Source organism: Myotis yumanensis, unplaced genomic scaffold (assembly GCF_028538775.1).
Source record: "Myotis yumanensis isolate MYYU_CA2020_CCGP unplaced genomic scaffold, mMyoYum1.0.hap1 SCAF_1, whole genome shotgun sequence".
Classification (NCBI taxonomy): domain Eukaryota; kingdom Metazoa; phylum Chordata; class Mammalia; order Chiroptera; family Vespertilionidae; genus Myotis; species Myotis yumanensis.
The window spans coordinates 36,685,353-36,708,183 of NW_027223752.1; the positions used below are offsets into that span (position 1 = coordinate 36,685,353).

Genomic DNA, 22,831 nt, shown 5'->3' on the forward strand with positions numbered 1-22,831 from the left:
TGGTTTTACTTTTTTAAATTAACATACAGTAAAATTGACTTTTGGGGGAAGAGGGATTATACAGTTCTATGAATTTCAACACATGTATAAACTTGTGTAACCACCACCATACTCAGGATACAGAATAGTTACATCACACCAAAAAACTCCCTCGTGCTATCTCTACAGCCCACCCTCTCCCCACTCATAACTTCTGAACCAGTGATCTGTTCTTCATTACTATGGGTTTATATTTTCAAAAATGTCATATAAATGGAATCAATGAGTTTTGACAATTAAAATAGAGCTGCTATAAACATTCAGGTACTAGTTTCTGAGGTAACACAGTCCCATTTTTCTTGAGCAAATACCTACATGTGGGATTTCTGGGTTTTATACTAAATATGATTAACTTTTTAAGACACTACCAAACTGTTATCCAAAGTAGCTGTACAATTTTGCATTCCCATCAGCAACGAGTAAGGGTTTCAGCTGCTTCATTTCCTTGCCAGTTTGGTATTGTCAAAGTTTTTTGTTTGATTGTTTTTGTTTTGCTATTCTAATAGGTACATAGTGGTATCTCTTTATGGTTTTAATTGGCATTTCCCTAATGGCTAATGATGCTAATATACTCGGGATTTTTTTTCTAATGTATTTAACTCAACTTGTTAAAGGACTATGTTTAGTATTTTAGCAGTCGCCCTATTAATGGAATGAAATAGTTTAATAATCAAAACTAAATATGATGTCTTTTCAGAATCATTTATAACACTGAAGAGTTCAAATTGGCTTCACAAGCAATAACAAAGTTTATGCAAACATTTTCAACTCATTGGGTATAAAATGTATTCAAATAAATTCAAGTTGCATTAAATTGAGTTTTTGTAGCTTTTTAATTAATAAAATTTCAGGAAATTAAATAGCTTCTTTTTCAACTTCCACAAAATAACCTAAGCATAATATTATCATTCAACATTTACTGAGTGCTTGTTTTGTGCTAGACAATATGCTAGAGCTTAACTATACAAATATTACTAAGCCAAATAACCTATTCTCCAACAGTTTATATTATTATATTTTTCATAATTTTAAAAAATTAACTACTTTCTCATGTTTTTAAATAGCCTTTCTTTTAGAATAGTTTTACATTGTTCTAAAAGACTTCCAATATACTGCCCTCTCATCAGTTTCCCTTCCTATTAACATCTTAGATTAACATGGTATACTTGTTAAAATTAACAAACCAATATTAATATATTATTAATAAAGTGCATAGTTTATTCGTATTTCCTTAGTTTGATCCAGGAGATAGATAGATAGATAGATAGATAGATAGATAGATAGATAGATAGACTTATATATAATTTTGTTTATAATTATATACTTATATATAATTTCAAAGAGAGGAAGGGGAAGGGAAAGAGAGATAGAAAATCAATGATGAGCAAATCATTGATCGGCTGCCTCCTGCATGCCCCTTACTAGAGGTGAAGCCCACAACCCTAGTTATGTGCCCTGATAGAGAATTTAACCATGACCTCCTGGTTCATAGGTCAAGGCTCAACTGCTGAGCCACACCAGACAGGCCCACATTATATTTAGTTGTCATGTCTCTTTAGGTTCCCCTTGGCTATGACAGTTTTTCAGTCTTGTGTTTGCCAGGCCTTCTTGTCTTTCCTCCTCCTCCTCTTTATTGACAAGGGTTTGTTTTTGCCTATTTCATATTCCTTCCCTATTTCTCTAGTTAATAATACAGTAGTCCTCATGGGATACATGCCAAGACCCCTAGTAGATGCCTAAAACTACAGACACTACCAAACCCTACTTACACTATGTTTCTTCCTATACATACATACCTCTGAAGTTTAATTTATAAATTTGACACAGTAAGACATTAGCAACAATCTACACTAATAAAAGAGAAACATGCAAATTAACCGTCACTCCGTCACTCCACTCACCCACCAGCCAATCAGAGCGACTATGTAAATTAACCCAACAAAGATGGTGGTTAATTTGCATACGCAGGCGAGGAGCCGAGACTGAAGACGCCTGAAGATGGCGGCGGCCACGGAGCTGGAGCCAGCAGGAGGCTTGGGCTGCTCCCGGTAACAGAGGAAGCCAAGCTTCCCGCCAGCCCTGTACTCCGCTCAAGGAGGGGCTGTGGGCCTGGGTCCCTGGGGGCGACCCACCCCTCCAGCCTGCCCTGGGCTCTGCTCGAGGAGCTGGGAAAAAAAAAAAAAAGGAGAGGCTGGGAGCAGCCGGAGCAGAGAAGCCAAGCCTCGCTGCTGCGGCCAGACCAAAGGCCTGGGTCCCAGGTGCCGGAGGAAAACCGATGCTGGCAGCCAGGGGAAGGAAGGCCTATTGTGAAAATCTTTGTGTAACAAGCCACTAGTCATATATAATAAAAGGCTAATATGCAAGTCGACTGAATGGCGGAACGACTGGTCACTATGATGCGCATTGACCACCAGGGGGCAGACACTCAACACAGGAGCTGCCCCCTGATCATCAGTGCGCTCCCACAAGGGGAGCACCACTCAGCCAGAAGCCAGGCTCATGGTTTGTGAGCGCAGTGGGGGTGGTGGGAGCCTCTCCCACCTCCGCGGCAGTGCTAAGGATGTCCGACTGATAATTTAGGCCCACGGTGAGCATGCCTAAGCTGTCAGTCAGACATCCCTTGAGGGCTCTGGCCTTGAGAGGGCGCAGGCCGGGCTGAAGGACCCCCCCTCCCCCAGTGCACAAATATCATGCACCAGGCCTCTAGTCCATATATATATATGCTTAAGCAACCGTTACGACCAGTCGACCAAACGACTGGTCAACTGGTTGCTATGACACACACTGACCACCAGGGGGCAGACGCTCAACACAGGAGCTGCCCCTGGTTGTCAGTACGCTCCCACAGCCAACCTCCCACGACCGGTCAACCTCCCGCAGTCCCTCCCCCAGCCGGCTAGGTGGTCAGTGCGCTCCCACAACCTCCCTTGGTCCCTCCCCCTGGCCGTCTGGCCCTGCCCTGATCAGGACTGGGCGAGATGGCCCCGATCGCCAGCCAGGCCGAGGGACCCCACCCATGCACGAACTCGTGCACCGGGCCTCTAGTAACTAATAATCAAGTAGAATTATAACAATATACTGTATTAAAGTTATGTGAATATGGGCTCTCTCTCAAAATACAGTCATGTATGCCTTAACAATGAAGATACATTCTGAGAAATACATTATTAGGTGATTGTGTTGTTGTGGGAACATCATTGAGTGCACTCACACAACCTAGATTGTATAGCCTACTACGCACCAAAGCTATATATATGGTCTGCTCCTAAGCATGTTACTATAGTAAATAAATAATTTAGGCAATTATAACACAACCAGAGGCCCGATGCACGAAGATTCGTGCAAGAATAGGCCTTCCTTCTCCTGGCTGCCGGCATTGGCTTCCCTCCGGCACCTGGAACCCGGGCCTTCGCTCTGGCCACCGCCTTCCACCTTCACTCTGGCCCACCCTCCTGTAGCTCCCTCCACCCTCCGCTTCCCCCCCACACACACACATAGCAGGCATCCCGCCCAGCCCCGACCGCTCCACACCTGCATGCGCGCGCTGCCCAGAGGCCTGGAGTGGCCGGGGCAGGGCGGAACGCCTGCATCGTCGCCATGGCAATGATGCAAGCAACCTGGCCCGGCCACTGACATCATTGTCATGTCAATTTGCATATTCCCTCCTTATTGGCTGTGGTTGCCACCATCTTTGTCACAGAGTGATGGTTAATTTGCATATTCTGTCTTTATTAGATAGGATGGTATTTGGATATCTAAACATATATAAAATTATAAAGTACAGTAAAAATATAGTGTAAAAATTTAAAAATGATACGCCTGTATGGAGAATTTACCATAAAGGGAGCATAGAGAACTAGAAGTTGCACTAGGTAAGTCAGTGAGTGAGTAGTGAGTGAATGTGAAGGCCCAGGACATTACTGTACACTACTGTAGACTTTCTAAAACTGTACACTTAGGCTACACTAAATTAATCTTTTTTATTTTTCTTTTTTCAAAAGTAAATTAACCTAAGTTTACTGTAACTTTTTTACTTTATAAACTTTAATTTTTAAACTTTTGATTGTTTTATAATAAAACATAGCTTAAAGTGCAAAACTCATGCACATTTACAAAAATAATTTCTTTATATCCTTATTCTATAAGCTTTTTCCTATTTTTAAAATTTTTAATTTGTTTTGCTTTTTAAACATTTTTGTTAAAAACTAAGACACAAACACACACATTAGCCTAGGCTTACACAGATTCAGGCTCACCAGTATCACTGTCTCTCACCTCTACATCTCCCACTAGAAGACCGTAAGGGGCAATAACACGTAGGGAGCTGACATCTCCCATGATAGCAATGCCTTCTTCTAGAGTACCTCCCAAGGACTCTTCTTGAGGAGGTGTCACTCTTTTCAGAAATATATCCACGGTGGTTTACATAGTTACTTTTTTTCATCATATATCTGTTTGTAAGCAGACAATACAGCACAAGCATTTCTCTTTATTAATGAAAACTTTTTGGTTAGAAGTCCATGTTTTCAAACTTTTTAAGGATCCTGGTTGAGATCTTCAAAGCTTCTGCTAAACCATTCACCGTGAATTTTCTTGAGGGTTCTTTCTTTTCTTCTCCTGCAGTTTACTTTTCTCTTGCATTTCATCAGCTATGTGTTCCTATTCCAATTCCAACAACTCCTCAATTCCTCAGAAACCACCCCTAGGAGGTCCTCAATGTCATCCTCATGCACACCAGGTTAAAGTTATTTGCCATCTCAACCACAGCCTTGTTGACTTTTTACAACCTCCTCATCCTTGGCAAATCTTTTAAAGTCATAGATTAACCTCATGGGTGTCTTCTTCCAGCTGCGATTCATACACTCTTTGATGACATCACCCTAAGCCCAAACAAGACTTTTTTTTTTTTAATATGTATTTTTATAGATTTCAGAGAGGAAGGGAAAGGAATAGAGAGATAGAGACATCAATGATGAGAAAGAATCATTGATTGGCTGCCTCCTGCACGCCCCACACTGGGGATCGAGACTGCAACGCAGGCATTTGCCTGACTGGGAATCAAACTGTGACCTCCTGGTTCATAGATCGACACTCAATCACTGAGCCACACCAGCTGGGCCCAAGCAAGGCTCTTGATGCAGTCATAGATGATGTAATCCTTTTAGAACTATATCAATGTCTTCTCAGTGTCTTCATCAGTTGAGATGCAGCAACTGCCTGGGCAAAGATCCTCCCCAGGTAACAGGACTTAAACGCTACTATACTAGTAATTCCTTGATCTATTAGTTGGATCAAAGAGATGGTGTCTGAAGGGAGAAAGATCAATTTGGTTTTGGGATGATTACCAATGAAAGGAGGATGTCCAGGAGCACTGTCACCAATAAGCAAAATCTTAAAAGGAATGTCATTCTCCAAACAGTACTCCATTTCACAAGCATAGCAATTCAGCAAAGTATCTTGGAAGAGTAGTCAAATCATCCATGACTTCTTATTGCTCCTGTAGTACACTGGCAGTGTGTGCTTACTGAGGTTCTTAACATTGCGGACAGATCACTAGAAGTCTCCTGTTTTCTGTTCTAAGGCTTGTGGCCAATCAGGAGAAATCTTTAAAAAGATATTAGCTTGTAAGAACATGTAATAAGTAACTTCAAAATGCAATGGGTATTTAATTTTAAAGCATGCCTTTAACATTTATGTAAAACATTTTTTGTACTCATTCAATAGAAACTTATCTGGCCACTGGGTAAAGCTAGCAATAAAACTACTGGCCCACAATGTGTTAAGGGTCCTGGGGTTCTCACTGTGCCAGATCACAAAGGGTTTCAATTTGCAGCCTGCAAGACAGCCACTAAGCAAGACTATTATCCTGTCCTTCAGACCCTTGAAACCTGGCACTGATTTGGCCTCCTTATGGATGCAAGTCCTTTCAAGCATCTGTTTTGGAATAGGTAGGTTTCATCCATATTGAGTATTTGCTCTCAGAGTAATTTTCCTCCACAAAATTTTTAGCGTTTCCAAAAAAATTTTTTTTCAAATTTTATTTATTGATTTTTAGAGAGAGAGAAAGGGAGCGAGAGAAGAGAGATACCGATTTGTTGTTGCACTTATTTATGCATTCATTGGTTGATTATATGTGCCGGAACTGGGACTGAACCCGCAATCCTGACACTCTAACCAACTGAGCTACCTAGTCAGGGCACAAAATTTTTTAGATGCCTTCATGAGAGCATTTAGAGATTCACCGCTCACTTTCACATTCTGTAATGAATAACAATGCTTTAATCATTTAAAGCACCCACAGCTAGCAGTAAATTCAACATCATAGTCAGATCCAGCCTCTTTCTTTCAACATCAAGAATAAATTTTTTGCTTTGCCCATGATTGTCATGGTGCTGAGAGGAATAGGCTTCTGTTGTCTAGTCTTCTATTTAGGTCATTAGAAATTTCTCCATGCCTGAAACAGGCCCTTCTTGAATTTTTGTTCCTCTCATTGCCTTCAATGAAGCAGATCCTTAAACAGATATGCCCGACTGGCTCGTAATAACCCATCACTGATTTTCTACCTTTGGAGTCCTTAATCACTTTTAATTTCATTTCCAATTCAGTCACTCAACAAGGCCTCTTACTGGCAGCACTAGTAGTGGATTTTCCATGCTTAGGGACCATGATGAACAAACAACACAAGATTAAATCAAGCACAAGAGAAAATGATGCAATAAGTTGACAGTAAACACAAGATGTATGACACTGCGGCTGGCGTAACATGGCATACTATTCTACAGCAAACTTTTTTTTATTAAGTAGAAAGAGTACACTCTAAAATAACAATAAAAAGTATAGTACATAGCCCTGGCTCCTGTGGCTCAGTTGGCTGGGCGTGTCCTGTGCACCAAAATGTTGCCAGTTTGATTCCCAGTCAGGGCACATGTCCAGGTTTTTCCAGGTAAGGACATGGAGGAGGCAGCTGATGAATATTGCTCTCTCATTTTGATGTTTCTTTCTCTCTCTCTCTCTCTCTCTCTCTCTCTCCCTCCCTCCCACCCTCTCTCTCTAAAAATCAATTAAAAAATTTTCTTTTTAAATAAAAAAAATTTTTTAAATATTGTATGGTAAATTCATAAACCATTAACAGTCATTTCTTATCAAGTACTATACATAATGGTCTGTGCTATAATTTAATACTATTGACAGCTGAGTAGATTTATACCAGCATCTCCACAAACATGTGAGTAATGTGTTGCACTATGATTTTACAGCAACTGGATAGGAAATTTTTGGATCCATTACAATCTATCGGACCACTGTTATATACTAGTAGTCAGTCTATTGTTGACCACAACATCATTATGTTGTACATGACTATATCTTACTGTACTGTACTCATCCTTCTTCTTCTTGTGATGATGTGAGATGATACAATATGTACATGATGAGATGACATAGGCATTGTGACATAGCGTTAGGCTATTATACAGGTTACTAGAACACAAGCACTATGATACCACAACAGTAGATCTGATAAGCAAAACAGCTACTAAATAACTAAAGGGTAGGTTGTGTATATAGCATGATATTCTGAACAAAGGGATGATTCACGTTTTGGGCAGGACAGGGCAATACAGAGCAGCACAGAGAGAGATTTCATCACACTACTCAGAACAGCATACAATTTAACATTTATGAATTGTTTATTTCTGGAGTTTCCCATTTAATATTTTTAGACAACTGTTGATAGTGGGTAACTGAAACGAGAGAAAGTGAAATTGTGGATAAGGGGGACAACTGTATTCCCCTCCTTTGGAAAAGTGACCCCCATATTTTATGTGGTTCTGATGACAATGCCAATGTCATCAATCCCCACAATGATTGGCCCAAGGATGAGCCCAATTAGAAACCTTCCTCCAGAAACTTAAGTTCTCAGTGTTCTGAAGCATGCGTCTCTGCCATAAAAGAAGCCTTCCAACATAAGCAGAATATGAGACCAAGGCAGAGGAAAAAAGTGAAGTTAGGAAATGGAGACTATCCTGAAGACATCACTTCAATTTCTGGATCTAGCCGTTCCTGGACTCTCTACTTGTTCTTCCTACATACAGAGCCAATAAGTCATCTTTTCGTTGAAGCCGTTTTAGGACTGTTGTTGTTTTTAATGCTTCCCATTTTAAAGCAGTAACATTTTGTTTCTCTAAGGGAGCAAAAATAGAAAATTATCTCTTTACTAGCTGTGGTCTTCATTAATTTATTTTCAGTATTAATCATAATTAATATAAAGCTATAGGGAATCACACATGCATGAAAAGAGAAAGAAATAAAAAATAAAGCCATATATAACTAGACTGAAAATAGCTGCCTACTAAAGATTTATGTTCCAAGTGTCAAGAACCTTAAAGACCACTTTTCATGTAAATTTTAGTTGGATTTTAAGTTTTCAATGCAAGTAATGCTAACTTTTCACTACTTTACATTTAACCACTTCACTCACTCAAAAGCTAGGTAATAAAGATACATGTTACTTGTATCACTCTGGCTTTACATTGTTCATTCACCGACCTTCATTAATATCTGAAGAAAGGCAACAGTATATGCCAAAAGGAAAAACATGCACATGCAGTAAGGATTAAAGTAAAAGTCTTAGGAGTTGACAACATATAATAAATAATAAGTCTTTCTTCAGTTTGTCTGCCTGTAATGTCCCTACTTATTCTTTGATGCTAAACTTAAATGCCACTTTCCTTCAACACAGCTTCCTCCCATCATACCCTAGTAGAACTGCCTCTGCCTCCTCTCCCTCTATCAAGTTATAATTATTTATATGTTAGTGGTAATGAGAACCTAAACTTCTATAGTAAGAAATGAAACAGAAAAGAGCAGATGAAACATTTAGTAACAGAACTCACAGTTTGACAACTGAATGGATCTAATGAGGACTTCAAAGGTGACTCATAAATCAAGTTTGGGAAATGGGAAGGATAAGCCAATAATAGAGAAAGGAAAGTTAGAAAGAATACATTTTAAGAGAAAGACAATTCATATGTCAGCGTATTGAGGTTGATGGCATGATAAACAGATGGAGCTCTCCAGCTAGAAACTGAACTTCAGACACTTACAGTATAGGAGTCATATGAAAGAGGTACTCTCTGAAGCCAACGTTTTCTTGTAACCAGGTAACGTTACAAGAAAAAGAATCTAAATTAGGAAAAATGTGCAAGGCAAATACTTAAGAAACAAGTTGACCTTGTACATGAAAAGAGTAGCCAGAATATATAGAAGGCCAAGGAGAACTACAAAGTTATAAGGAGAAGGGAGGAGGAAAAGGGGTTCACAATTCAAATCTGAAGAATTAAAAAGTATGAATTACCTTAACCAATAAAGAAATTAAAGATTTAAAAAAAAGGTCCAAAAGACCTTTGAACCACAAAAAAAAAAAGTATGAATTATGACCCAAAAAAATCCCCATTTAGCAATTCAAAGGACACTGGTAACGATAGAATAGTTTCAGTAAAAACGAAGGTAGCAAAATTGAAACAATAGACATATCGCTTTTTCCTTTGGGCTATTGTGTAATATAAAAAAAAAGAAAGAAAGAAAAAACATGGAAAGGAGAGAAGAATAAAGAAAGGTGTTTTGGGGATTTGCAGGGAGGGAGGGAGGCCATTAAAGATGTTGTTAGGAAAGCTTGAAATAAAATAATAAAGGTGTTAACTAATGAACCTATATATTTTGACAGATAAAAGGGATAAAAGAGCCCTGGCCATAGCTCAATGGTTGGAGCATCGGCCTGAGCCACGGAAGGGTCTCGGGTTCAATTCCCAGTCAAGGACACATACCTGGGTTGCAGGTTCCATCCCACGTGTGGGAGGCAACCAACTGATGTGTCTCTCTCACTGTGATCTTTATCTTTCTCTCCCCCACCCCACCATCCCTCCCTTCCACTCACAAACACACAAACAAAAAAAATGGATAAAAGAAATACCATGAAGTAGTCATGAAAGTCTAAAGGACACATTCCTAAAACCAAATGATAGAGAAAAGGAGCAATTATACAATTTAGAGATAAAGAAAACCAAAACTGAAGAAGCTTCTATTTGCTGTAATCTTCTTATTCTTAAAAAAAAAAAAAAAAAAAAAGGTGAAACAACCTATAAAATCTGAGAGTAATAAAAATGTTCTATCCCAGTAAACTCATCATAAGTTGAAAATATCTTAAGTTGAAAATGCATTTAATACACCTAACCAACCAAACATCATAGGTTATCCTAGCCTACTTCAAACTTGTACAGAATACCTACATGAGCCTGCAGTTGGGCATGTTATCTTTAGTTTCATCTCAAGAGCAACTGCCTTCTTCTTCTCATCAGAAGCAGGCGACACAGATGGGCATTTTGTAGATATGATGGGATGCAAGAACACAAAACAAATATCAAAAAAATGCTGGCAACACAGTACACTGTAGGGTATCAGTTGTTTACCCTTGTGATTACTGTGATTGATGGCTAAGTGGGAGCTGCAGCTTGCATCACAAGAGAGTATCTTAGCATGTATTGCTAACCCGGGAAAAGATCAAAATTCAAAATCTGAAGTATGGTTTCTACTAAACTCGTATTGCTTTTGCACCATGAAAAAACTCCAAAATTCTAAGGTGAACCATTATAAGTTGGGACCAGTTGTATACTGGAATAGGGGCTAGAAAGGAGGAAGAATAGGTCTGAAACAACCCCTGAAGTGAGTCAATTAGAAAAGAATTGCAAACCAACATAAGCAAGTATTTTGGAGCACACTTCCTAAATAATTGTTCACCTCATTTTCACTTAACTCGCAGAATGGCACAAATTCTTTCATCTATTTGACTTGATTGTTATTCTTTTGTAAAGACTGCCTTCTTTTTTTTTTTTTAAATATATTTTTATTAATTTTTTACAGAGAAGAAGGGAGAGAGATAGAGAGCTAGAAACATCGATGAGAGAGAAACATCGATCAGCTGCCTCCTGCACACCTCCTACTGGGGATGTGCCCACAACCCAGGTACATGCCCTTGACCGGAATCGAACCTGGGACCTTTCAGTCCGCAGGCCGACGCTCTATCCACTGAGCCAAACCAGTTCTGGCAAGACAGCCTTCTATACTGTATTCTGATCATAGGTAATGAAGTTCTGTAGTCATTCTCATTGTGTATTACTCCATCTTTTTCTTTGCTATGTTACAAAGCTTTCAAATTAATCATTTTAATGCTTTAATGTGGTTCTAGTCTTGCTCTTATGCTTTGCTTAAATATCAAAGTAGTAATCGATTACTTAAGAAATCCTTAATATCTATTTTCTAGAAGACAAGTATTTGAGAAAACTATATAAAGAATAGCAATTCTAAACCTAGAAATGGCTGTATCTTCTGACAGCTGCTCATTTATTATGATTAAAAATAAAATGCCTTGGGAAAATATAAATAATGATCATCTTTAGTATTTTGAAGCTTCAGAAGTTATAGAAAGAAGTGTCTGTTTTCCTTTACAACTGAAAATTTTCCCATTACATAATTCATGCTTAGGTACTTTATATGTATTATAAATTCAGTGGGACATTTAAAAATAAACATGACATAGCATATATTCAAAATAATATCGTTGCTACAAAAATAGTAACCTTAGAAAGCTCTATACTTGCCCTGGCCAGTGTGGCTCAGTTGGATGAGCATCATCCTGTGCACCAAAAGGTCACCAGTTCAATTCCCAGCCAAGGTACATGCCCAGGTTTCGGGTTTAGTTCCCAGTTGGGGTGCATACGGGAGGCAACTGATCAATGTTTCTCTCTCACATCAATGTTTCTCTATCTCCCTCTCCTTCTCTAAAATAAAAAAAAAACATTAAAAAAAAAAAAAAAGCTCTATACTTATTCCTAGAATGCTGCCATTGCATAAAAAGCTTTGGGATTCAACTTTTGGAACTTCTTTAAAGTCTCAACACAATCTGTATAATATTGTCAAAAGTCACAAATCTTCATTCATTAAATATAGCTTTGATTTGGGGCTATTTCTGGTTATCATAAGGTAATTTATCTAAATTAGAAATACCACTTTTGAATAAAAAGTGCCTATAATGCATGAAACAAATTTTCTTACACTGCTATAATGACACCATCATTAAAATATATTTGTACTCATGCACTGCTGGTGGGAATGCAGACTGGTGCAGCCACTGTGGAAGACAATATGCAGTTTCCTCAAAAAGTTAAAAATGGAATTCCTAGTAATCCCACTTCTAGGATTATATCCCAAGAAACCAGAAACACCAATCAGAAAGGATATATGCACCCCTATGTTCATAGCAGCACAATTTACAATAGCTAAGATTTGGAAACAGCCTAAGTGCCCATCAGCAGATGAGTGGATTAAAAAACTGTGGTACATCTACACAATGGAATACTACGCCACTATAAAAAAGAAGGAACTTTTACCATTTGCAACAACATGGATGGAACTGGAGAGCATTATGCTAAGCGAAATAAGCCAGATGGAGAAAGATAAATATCACATGATCTCACTCATATCCTATATAATAAAAGGCTAATAATATGCAAATTGTCCCCACGGGTGGGAGTTCCACCGACCGGGAGTTAGACGTGTGCTGACCACCAGGGGGCAGTGCGGAACATGGCAGGCATTCGGGACACAGCGCTGGCAGTGGGCGGCAGTGGAGGTGCTGCCAGCCCAATGGGCCCCAACAAGAGCAGGACCATGGAGGGGTGGTGGAGTGGGTGAGCAGGTGGCGCCAGGCCAAGGCAGGTGCGAAGGGAGGCCCCAGCCTGCAGCGGCGGCAGGCAGCTGGGGGAAGAGAGGCCCCAGCCAGCAGCTGGCAACCACTAGGGACCCTACCAGTGCACAAATTTTGTGCACTGGGCCTCTAGTGTAGGATATAATGATCAACATAATTTGTTGAACAAGAATAGATCCAGAGACAAATGGCAGGGGAGGGGCAAGGGTTAGAGAGCAACCAAAGGACTTGTATGCATGCATATTAGCATAATCAATGGACACAGACACTGGGACAGTGGGGGCTTGCCTGGGGTGGAAATGGCTGGGTAGGGGATGGGGGTTAAGCAGGGGGAAAAAGGAGACATATGGCCGAAACCGGTTTGGCTCGGTGGATAGAGCGTCGGCCTGCGGACTGAAAGATCCCAGGTTCGATTCCGGTCAAGGGCATGTACCTGGGTTGTGGGCACATCCCCAGTGAGAGATGTGCAGGAGGCAGCTGATCGATGTGTCTCTCTCATCGATGTCTCTAACTCTCTATCTCTCTCCCTTCCTCTCTGTAAAAAATCAATAAAATATATTTTAAAAAAAAAAAAGGAGACATATGTAAAACTTTAGACAATAAAAAACAAAACAAAAAACTAAAAATAATGCTAAAAAAAGTAACTAAAAAAAAGAATAGAGTAACATAATTAATCACATTAAGAGCCTTAGAAAGAAAACAACTATTATTGTGATAGATGGCAAAAACTAGTTGGTAAAAATTCAGTAGCCATTATCGCATTATTTAGACATATAAAAAAACTGTGAACAGAATTATGTATGATGAAGAAAAACTATCTGACAAATAACAAAAATATATCCAATAAAATAAAGAATAAGAAAGGGAAAAAAAAAAATATATATATATATATATATTTGTAGGCTGATAGTATGGCTCAGTGGTTGAGCATTCACCCAGGAACCAAGAGTGATTGCTCTTGGTTCAATCCGGTCACTGGATTCAATCCAGGTCAAGGCACATGCTTGGGTTTCGGGCTTGAATCCAAATGGGGGCCATGCAGGAGGCAGCTAATCAAAGATGTTCCTCTCTCATCAATGTTTTTATCTCTATATCCTTCTCCCTCTCTCTCTAAAAATCAATAAAAACTTATTTCTTTTAAAAAAGTATAAATACATTCCTCTCCTCCACAGTGTCTGCTCTGTGACTTACCATTCATACATTCTAGTATGTTGGGTAAAAATAAAAGTTCAATCGTTTTACAGCCATACTTCTTACTATTAGGTAATACTAGAAGCTCTGATGGTTTCTAAGAATCAAATTATTGAATATTGGGAAGTAGTTAAAACACTTTCATTTTTGAATTTAGCTAGCTGTTTTTCAATGCCCTGTCTTTCTTTATACTATACTAAAAATACACATCACGCATTTGGCATATACACAATACCACCTTAGTCAGTTGTCTACTCCTATTACACACAAATATATACACATGCAAATGCCTGTTTTTAAATTCCCTATATATGTAATTTTTTCCTAGTTTGTCATCTAAATGTTACCTGCTGGCTTTGCCTCCAGATGAGCCCTAGGACAGTCTTTCTAACAGTAGCCATACATTTCCTTTGGTTCATATTGGAAAACAGCCTAATCACATTCAGCTGCCTTGAGCCTAACTTGGTTCAAACTTAACTAAAATCAGTTCACCGGACCTTCTACTCCCAAAACAAACAAAAAAAACAAAACTAAAAAGCATCGTCTTTTCTTATGTTCATAAGAAGCTTCAATCGTTTTTGAAGCTCTAACTCTGAGAAGTATTCAACTTTGCCTTTATTCTCTTCAAAAATATTTATTATTAACTCAGCATTTAAGATTTTCTCTATTCTCGGGGGAGAAACCACGATGGCGGCATAGGTAAACACAGGAAATTACTGCCTCGCACAACCACTTCAAAAATACAACTAAAAGATAAAACGGACACCATCCAGAACCACAGGAAGGCTGGCTGAGTGGAAAGTCTACAACTAGAAGGAAAGAGAAAAGCACACTGAGACTCAGAGGAGGTGCGGAAGTAAAGTGCAGAGGTACGGAGGGCCACGCGCAGAAAGGGCTGGCAACTGAGGATGCGGTTGTCTTTTTCAATCTGGAGGGAGACACAAACTCCCGACTGCTCTGAACTCCAGTTCCAGGCGAGTCTCTGGGAACCCTGACTCATACAGGGAGAAACTGGACTGTCTGGCAGCGGGCGGAACTCAAGGGTGGCTGTCTCTCAGAGGTGCTTGCAGCGATTACCTCGGGACACTGAGACCTGGGGCCTCTTAGGGCAGGACTGAGGATCAGCCATAGCTGTTTGCTCTGCCCTGTTGAGTCCCTGAGACCCTGCCCCACCCAAGCTGTGCACAGAGGCTTCTGCATATGAATGACCTGGCCTTTGCAATCTAAAATTACCTAACAAACTGCAGCTGGGTCAGAGAGACCCAGAACATCCAAAAGAAGGCCCAAGGCCCCACAGCACCTTGCATTGCTTCACAGCTGGGCCTCATCTGGGCACCTCCAAACCCCAAACAAAGAAGAGGAATCTGCAGATCTCTCCATAGCTCCTGTTGGGTAGCCTCAAGCAGAGGCGAAATTAGCACCTCCTTAGAGATCCAAGAGCCAGTGTACCCAGTGGTCAGAGTGGGACCATCCAGATTACAACTCCTCAGATCCATAAGGGACACACTCAGGGGGCAGACTCAGTGAGCACCAAAGCCCCACTGAAGCAAGTCTTGCCCCAGAAGGGTGTCTCCAGCACAGAAGTTCTCCCACTGTAGACACAGCTGATTCTCACAGCCAATTGGCCTGGAGGTCAATTCCTCCCAGTGATACCTACAACAATCAAAGCTTAACTACAACAAGACTGTGCACAAAGCCCACAAAGGGGTGCACCAAGGGTGTCCACCTCAGGTAATTGGGGAGGCTGAGCCACTGGGCCCTATAGGACACCTAGCAACACAAGGAAGCAGCCAAAATGCAGAGACAAAGAAACAGGTCACAAATGACAGAAATGGAGGAAAGCAAACTACTGGATATAGAGTTCAAAACCAGGGTTATAAGGTTTTTCAAGAATTTTCTAGAAACCACCGATAAATTTAGTGAGACCCTCAAGGATATGAAAAAGGATCAACTAGAAATTAAGCATACACTGACTGAAATAAAGAATATTATACAGACTCCTAACAGCAGACCAGAGGATGGCAAGAATCGTCAAAGATTTGAAATACAAAGAAGCAAAAAACACCCAACCGGAAAAGAAAAAATAATCCAAAAATATGAAGATAGTGTAAGGAGCCTCTGGGACAACTTCAAGCGTACCAACATCCAAATTATGGGGGTGCCAGAAGAAGAGAGAGCAAGATATTGAAAACCTATTTGAAGAAATAATGATAGAAAACTTCCCCATGGTGAAAGAAATAGACTTACAAGTCATGAAGTGCAGAGAACCCCACACAAAAGGAATCCAAAGAGGACCACACCAAGACACATCATAATTAAAATGCCAAGAGCAAAAAACAAAGAGAGAATCTTAAAAGCAGCAAGAGAAAAATAGTTACCTACAAGGGAGTACCCATACGATTGTCAGCTGATTTCTCAACAGAAACTATGCAGGCCAGAAGAGAGTGGCAAGAAATATTCAAAGTGATGAATAGCAAGAACCTACAACCAAGATTACTTTATCCAGCAAAGCTATCATTCAGAATTGAACGTCAGATAAAGAGCTTCACAGATAAGAAAAAGCTAAAGGAGTTCATCGCCACCAAGCCAGTATTATATGAAACGCTGAAAAGTATTCTTTAAGAAGAGGAAGAAGAAGAAAAAGGTAAAGATCAAAATTATGAACAAATACATATCTATCAACAAGTGAATCTAAAAATCAAGTGAATAAAAAATCTGATGAACAGAATAAACTGGTGACTATAATAGAATCAGGGGCACAGAAAGGAAGTGGACTGACAAGTCTCAGGGGGAAAGGGATGTGGGGGGTGCGGGAAGAGACTGGACAAAAATCGTACACCTATGGATGAGGACAGTGGGGGGGGGGGGGGGTGAGGGCGGAGAGTGAGGTGGGAACCTGGTGGAGGGGAGCTATGGGGGGGGGGGGAGAGGAACTACTGTAATAATCTGAACAATAAAGAGTTAATTTTTTTTAAAAAGATTTTCTCCATTCTCAAAGTTCTGCACATAAACTAAGAAATGCTCAATGAAAAGATTAATTAGCCATCTTGACTCCTCAAAACCCAACTTTGTCCATTGTTGAATTATCTATTAGACCATACACCTCGTTTTTTACTCAGAAAAAAAAACACAACATAGTAACTGTTTATAAGGGAAGAGTTAAAATATATTCTAGGAAAAGGTCAGTGGGTGTCTACCCAGCTGAAAATTGGAATAGAAAAAAATCAAAATTATTCATTTTATGAAGAAAGAAGCAGTCCCAGAGGGGCAAGTGGCTTACCCAAGTTCATACATTTGATGGCAAAGCCAACACTAGTATCCACGTCTCCTGATTCCAAGTTTTCTACGTTGTCCATTCATTCAAATTTCTAAACAGGATTATGCGAAATGAAAGGAGCCAGACACAAAAGACTACATATTGTATGATTCCATTTATGTCAAGTTTCTAGAAATGGCAAAACTATAGAAGCAAAAAACAGATCAGTTGCCTAGGCTGAGGGTAGAAGCAGGGATTGGGCAAAGTGGCAAGAGGGAGCTTTCTCAAGGATGAAAGTATTTCAAAATTGGATTGTGATAACTGTTGCACAACTGTATAAATTTACTAAAACATGAACTATGAATTTTATGGTATGTAAATTATATTTTAATAAAACTATTTTTTAAAAATCCTAAGAAGGAACTCAGATTTTAATGTTAAGCCTGTAGAACTCTCAGAATATGTCAAAATATCACTAAAACACAAGTAAACCAGTTTTTTCCAAGCTTCAGATCCTTTTCCCTTCAGAATTTCCAAAAGTTAAGTACCTTAACCTTCCAACCTTACATTTGCCATGGAAACAGAAAGTGACAGGTCTGACACAAATATACATACACATAGGAAATGTGCAAAATTCCTATGAAACACTTTAGATATTGATTATTATTTCCTTTTATGTAGGATCTGCACCTCTCTAAGTTAAGTTATAGAAGATGTGCTCTTTTATCTGTTATCTGGTCTGACAAATTACTCCAAAACAAAATTCCTTGATGATTTCATTTTCATGAAATCTTTATGCCATTATATGCCATTATAATTTTAAACACTAAATAGAGTCTTTTATTAAGAGGAACTATTCCTAACTGCATATTAGCAAGTTTCTTTAGTTATTATTTGTGCATCCTTAGTAAGCATACATCTCCAGCTTACTCAGCACTGACAGTATATTCTTTACTTACCAACTAAAAATAACATTCTCTCTCATATGAATGCTTTACACCTATGATAAGTATCAAGTTGATACTTCTATGTTTGGACCCTAAAAATAAACAGAGTTTTAATTAATGGAGGCCCAGATATCTGTAACTATGTCAGAAGAAGCAGTCAGGATGTACATTTCTCATACTGGTGAGGCTCAGTTTACCAAGGCTAAGGGACTTTTTGATCTTAAGAATTTCAATTACCACCTTCCTAAGCCCTAGACTTTCACTAAACCTTATTAAAAAGAAAGCAAAATGTTTACCCTAACTTAAATTCTAATTTTAAACAGGTTTTCTCAAAATTACAATCTTTTGACATTTGTTAACTCTATGAATTAAGTAGTAATTCAAAGAAACCAGGCATGAAAAATATAACAATCTCTACTGAATATATATATCTCTCTTTCATGTACAAGTACAATTCCATGTCCTAGAGCAACTGAATCAGTCAGATCCTAATGATTAGGGGGCCTAATTATCAGATACATGCTTTCTCCTTGTGAAGTTTTCACAATAACTGGCTTAAACCTGCGAATACTCCCATGAATGGAGAACATTGCTGTTAATTTTACTTCAGGAATTACTCCTCATCAAAGACAGTATTTTTTTTTAAAATCTCACCTGGAGGATATTTTTCCATTGCTTTTTTTTTTTTTAAGATAGAAAGGGAAAGAGGGAGGGAGGGAGGGAGGGAGGGAGTGAAAAAGAGAGTAAGAGAGAGAAACATGGATATGAGAGAGACACATCGATTGGCTGCCTCCTGCACACGCCCTGACCAGGCTGGGATCATACCTGCAACCCAGGTATGTGCCCTTGACTGGGAATCAAACACACAACCCTTCAGTGTGTGGGCTCTCTAACCAAATGGCCAGTATTTTTTTTACATTATATTATTGTAATGAGGCACAGAAGAAAGTGAAGAGATGTTCTAAAAACCAATTCCTTATAGTCAGAAACTCCATAGATGAAGACAGAAATAACATTGGAGGAAAGAGAATGCATTCCAGGACATTGGAAGAGGGGATTATAACATTAAATATTAAGTAAACAACAAAAAATATTAAGTAGAATAATGTGAGTGATGCAGGCCCCTTAACAACGAGCCAACATCTCCCATATCCCTTTTTATATGGAGGTACAAAATCTTTGTTTTAATAAATAATATTAAACCCTGCCCAGTGGTGTGGCTCAGCTGGTTGAGCATCGTCCCATGCACCAAAAGGTCACCAGTCAGGGCACATGCAGGTTTCAGGCTCAATCTCCAGAAGGGGAACTGCAGGAGGCAACCAATCAATGTTTTTCTATCATCAATGTTTCTACCTCTCTCTCTTTCTCCCTTCCTCTGTCTCTAAATTAATTTTTTTTAAGCATACTAAAATAATGACAAAGGACCCAGTGCACATTCTCCACTCCCACCTTACCCCCTTCTTTCAAAAAAAAAAAAAATTAGCCCTAACCGGTTTGGCTCAGTGGATAGAGGTTCGGCCTGTGGATTGAAGGGTCCCAGGTTCGATTCCAGTCAAGGGCATGTACCTTGGTTGCGGGCACATCCCCAGTAGGGGGCATGCAGGAAGCAGCTGATGGATGTTTCTCTCTCATCGATGTTTCTAACTCTCTATCCCTTTCCCTTCCTCTCTGTGAAAAATCAATAAAATATATATTTTTTTAAAAAAATTAACCCTATTCCTTCCACAGTTCTTCTAGTCTCTTGCCTACTGCTTCCAAAGGGAATACAACCATTAGAATAAATATATTGTAATATAAAAAGCTAATGTTTTACCAGGACATGTTCTATGAATTCTAAGGAAAAAATTCCTAGAAAGATGGTCAACTCTCACATTTGCTACCACTGCTGGGAGAGGAAAGATAACAAACAGGAAGAAGAAGAATGTGGAAGGAGAAAGAAAAACTAAAGAATCTCCCTCACCTCCAAATAAGGCAGGCTCATCAACCAGTACAATCCTCTGCCTCTCTCAATCTCCCTCCCCTCACTGACTGCCCCAAGCATAGCTGAGATCTGCAAGAATGAATGTAATATATAAGCTACAAATTATATTTTCCACCTTTACCACTAATTAAGATATTATAATCAATTATATTTTTATAGTTATAAAAATGATTTTTAAAACTAGCTTATGAAATGTTGATTTACATTATTTAATAACTTTGGTATGCTTTTACAATTTGATAGTCTGCAAATATTGTTTTTAGTAAGGCAAATTTATTCTGGCTCTAGGTATTAATGAGATTTGATATCTCATTTAGGGATATGATATAAATAACCAGCCACAACATTAGTAAAAATTTAAAATTCATTCATGGTTCATTAACAGTCTTGATTGAATAAGATTTACATAAACACAAAACAGGTTCATTTTAGTTATACAGTATGTTTAAGATAAGTCAAATAGAAGAATCTCCCATTTTCATTTTACTTTATTTATAATCAGAAAGTTATAGCATTTAAAGTTCATATCATGTAACGTTTCTCATAACTCAGATTCTAAAAGAAACATTAGCTTTCCCCATTTATATCTAATATCAATTTTCAACTGGTGTGCCACAAGAATTTTTAAAACATGCAATACCTGAACATTTAGTCAGGGGCACTGACCTCTTTTCCCTTAGATTGTCAAATTTAAAAAATGACAACAGCCAACACAATAGCCATCAGGTGTGAATCAATCAAAATTATACCCCTTTCTTTTTGTCGGATCAGCAAAAAATATATTTTTTGGTGTGCCCCAGAATTTTAGTAGTTTATGTGTGCCATGAGATGAAAAGGTTGAAAATCTCTGGTTTATAACATAAACTTTATTTACACTAACTGCTCATCACGACTATGACAAGGAAAACTGTTAAGTCTGATTTTGTCTTTTATTATTGACTAGAGGCCCGATGCACGAAATTTGTGCAAGAGTAGGCCCTCCTTCCCCCAGCTGCCAGCACCAGCTTCCCTCTGGCACTCGGGATCTGGGCTTCCCTCACAGCCCCGGCTTCAACTGGAAGGTCATCCAGAAGGACGTCTGGTCTAATTAGCATATTTCACTTTTATTATTATAGATTTCCCCTTTGGCTTTTTGTTTTGTTTTTCTCATTGGAGAGAGAGAGAGAGAGAGAGAGAGAGAGGAAGGAGAAGAGGGGGGGAGAGAGAGACATCAATGTGAGAGAGGTACATCAAGTTACATCGATTGGTTGCCTCTTGTGCACACCCCAACTGGGGATTCAACTCCAACCTAGGTATTGTGCCCAGACCAGGAATCGTACCCATGAACCCATGAACTTTGGTGCACCAGACAAAGTTCCAACTCCTAATCCACATCAACCAGGGCAAGTCTGACCTTCTTAACATAAATATGTTTCATATTATTTCAGTTTATCCCATTGCAGAAATAAATATGAAAAACCCAAGTTCTAAGATACAACAAATATAGGGAGCATTTCAGTAGTGATCTTTTCTTTTGTTTTTTGTTTGTTTATTTGTTTTAATCCTCACCCAAGGATATTTTTCCATTGATTTTTAGAGAAAGTGGAAGAGAGAGGGAAAGACAGAGAAATATCGATGTCATCGATTGGTTGCCTCCTGTACACGCCCTGACCAGGGCCCAGTTGGGGAGAAGCCTGCAACCGAGGTAAGTGCCCTTACCTGGACTCGAACCCCAGACCCTTTGGTCCACAGGCCAACACCCTATCCACTGTGCTAAACCGGCTAGGGCTCAGTAGTGATCTTTAAAGTTTTATTCCAGTGCTTCAATGAAGAGGTTATACCATAGAACCAATACAAAACTACATCAGTACTTGCCTCATACTGGTATAATTTGTCAAAATAAAAATCCTTAAAATTCAAAACTTTTTCCTTTCACACGTCATTTTTTGACAAAAAAATAATCTATCACAAAAGGTAATCTTTAAAAGTAGTATCTGAGTAAGGTATTAAGTTTTGGCAAATAAAATATTCTTGTTTTATTCTGTTTTGTTTTGTTAATCCTTACCCAAGGATATTTTTTCTACTGACTTCTAGAGAGAGTGGAAGGGAAGGGAGAAGGGGGGAGAAAGAGGAAGAGAGAGACAAACATTGATGTGAAAGAGAGACGTGAACTGGTTGCCTCCTGCACGAGCCCGAACTGGGTGGAAATGGAACCTGCCACCCAGTTATGTGCCCTTGACCAGGAATCAAACCCAAAACCCTTCGGTGCAAGGACTGATGCTCTAACCATTGAGAACACTGGCCAGGGTGGCAAATTACATCTTTTTAAAAGAAAACTTAAATGAAGGTAATGCTATAGCTCTGCTGTTTTGTTTTGTTTTCCAATGTATTTTTATTGATTTCAGAGAGGAAAGGAGAGGGAGAAATAGAAACATCAATGATGAGAGAGAATCACTGACTGGCTGCCTCTTACACACCCCTTACTGGGGATCAAACCCACAATCCAGGCATGTGCCCTTTACCAGAATCTAACCCAGGGCCCTTCAGTTCACAGGCTGATGCTCTATCCAGGAAGCCAAACCGGCTCTGTTTTTTTAAAGAGTACTAGTGGCCTGGTGCACCAATTCGTGCACATTGAAAGGAAATTAGAAAAAATATTTTAATATCACTATTCGCCC

General features: G+C 39.1%; 1 protein-coding gene across 5 annotated transcripts in view; it reads right to left on the reverse strand.

Annotated features, from left to right (window-relative positions):
- The window catches only part of FUT8 (fucosyltransferase 8), a 226,598-nt gene that overhangs the window by 194,511 nt on the left and 9,256 nt on the right, over window positions 1-22,831 (reverse strand). The window lies entirely within an intron of this gene.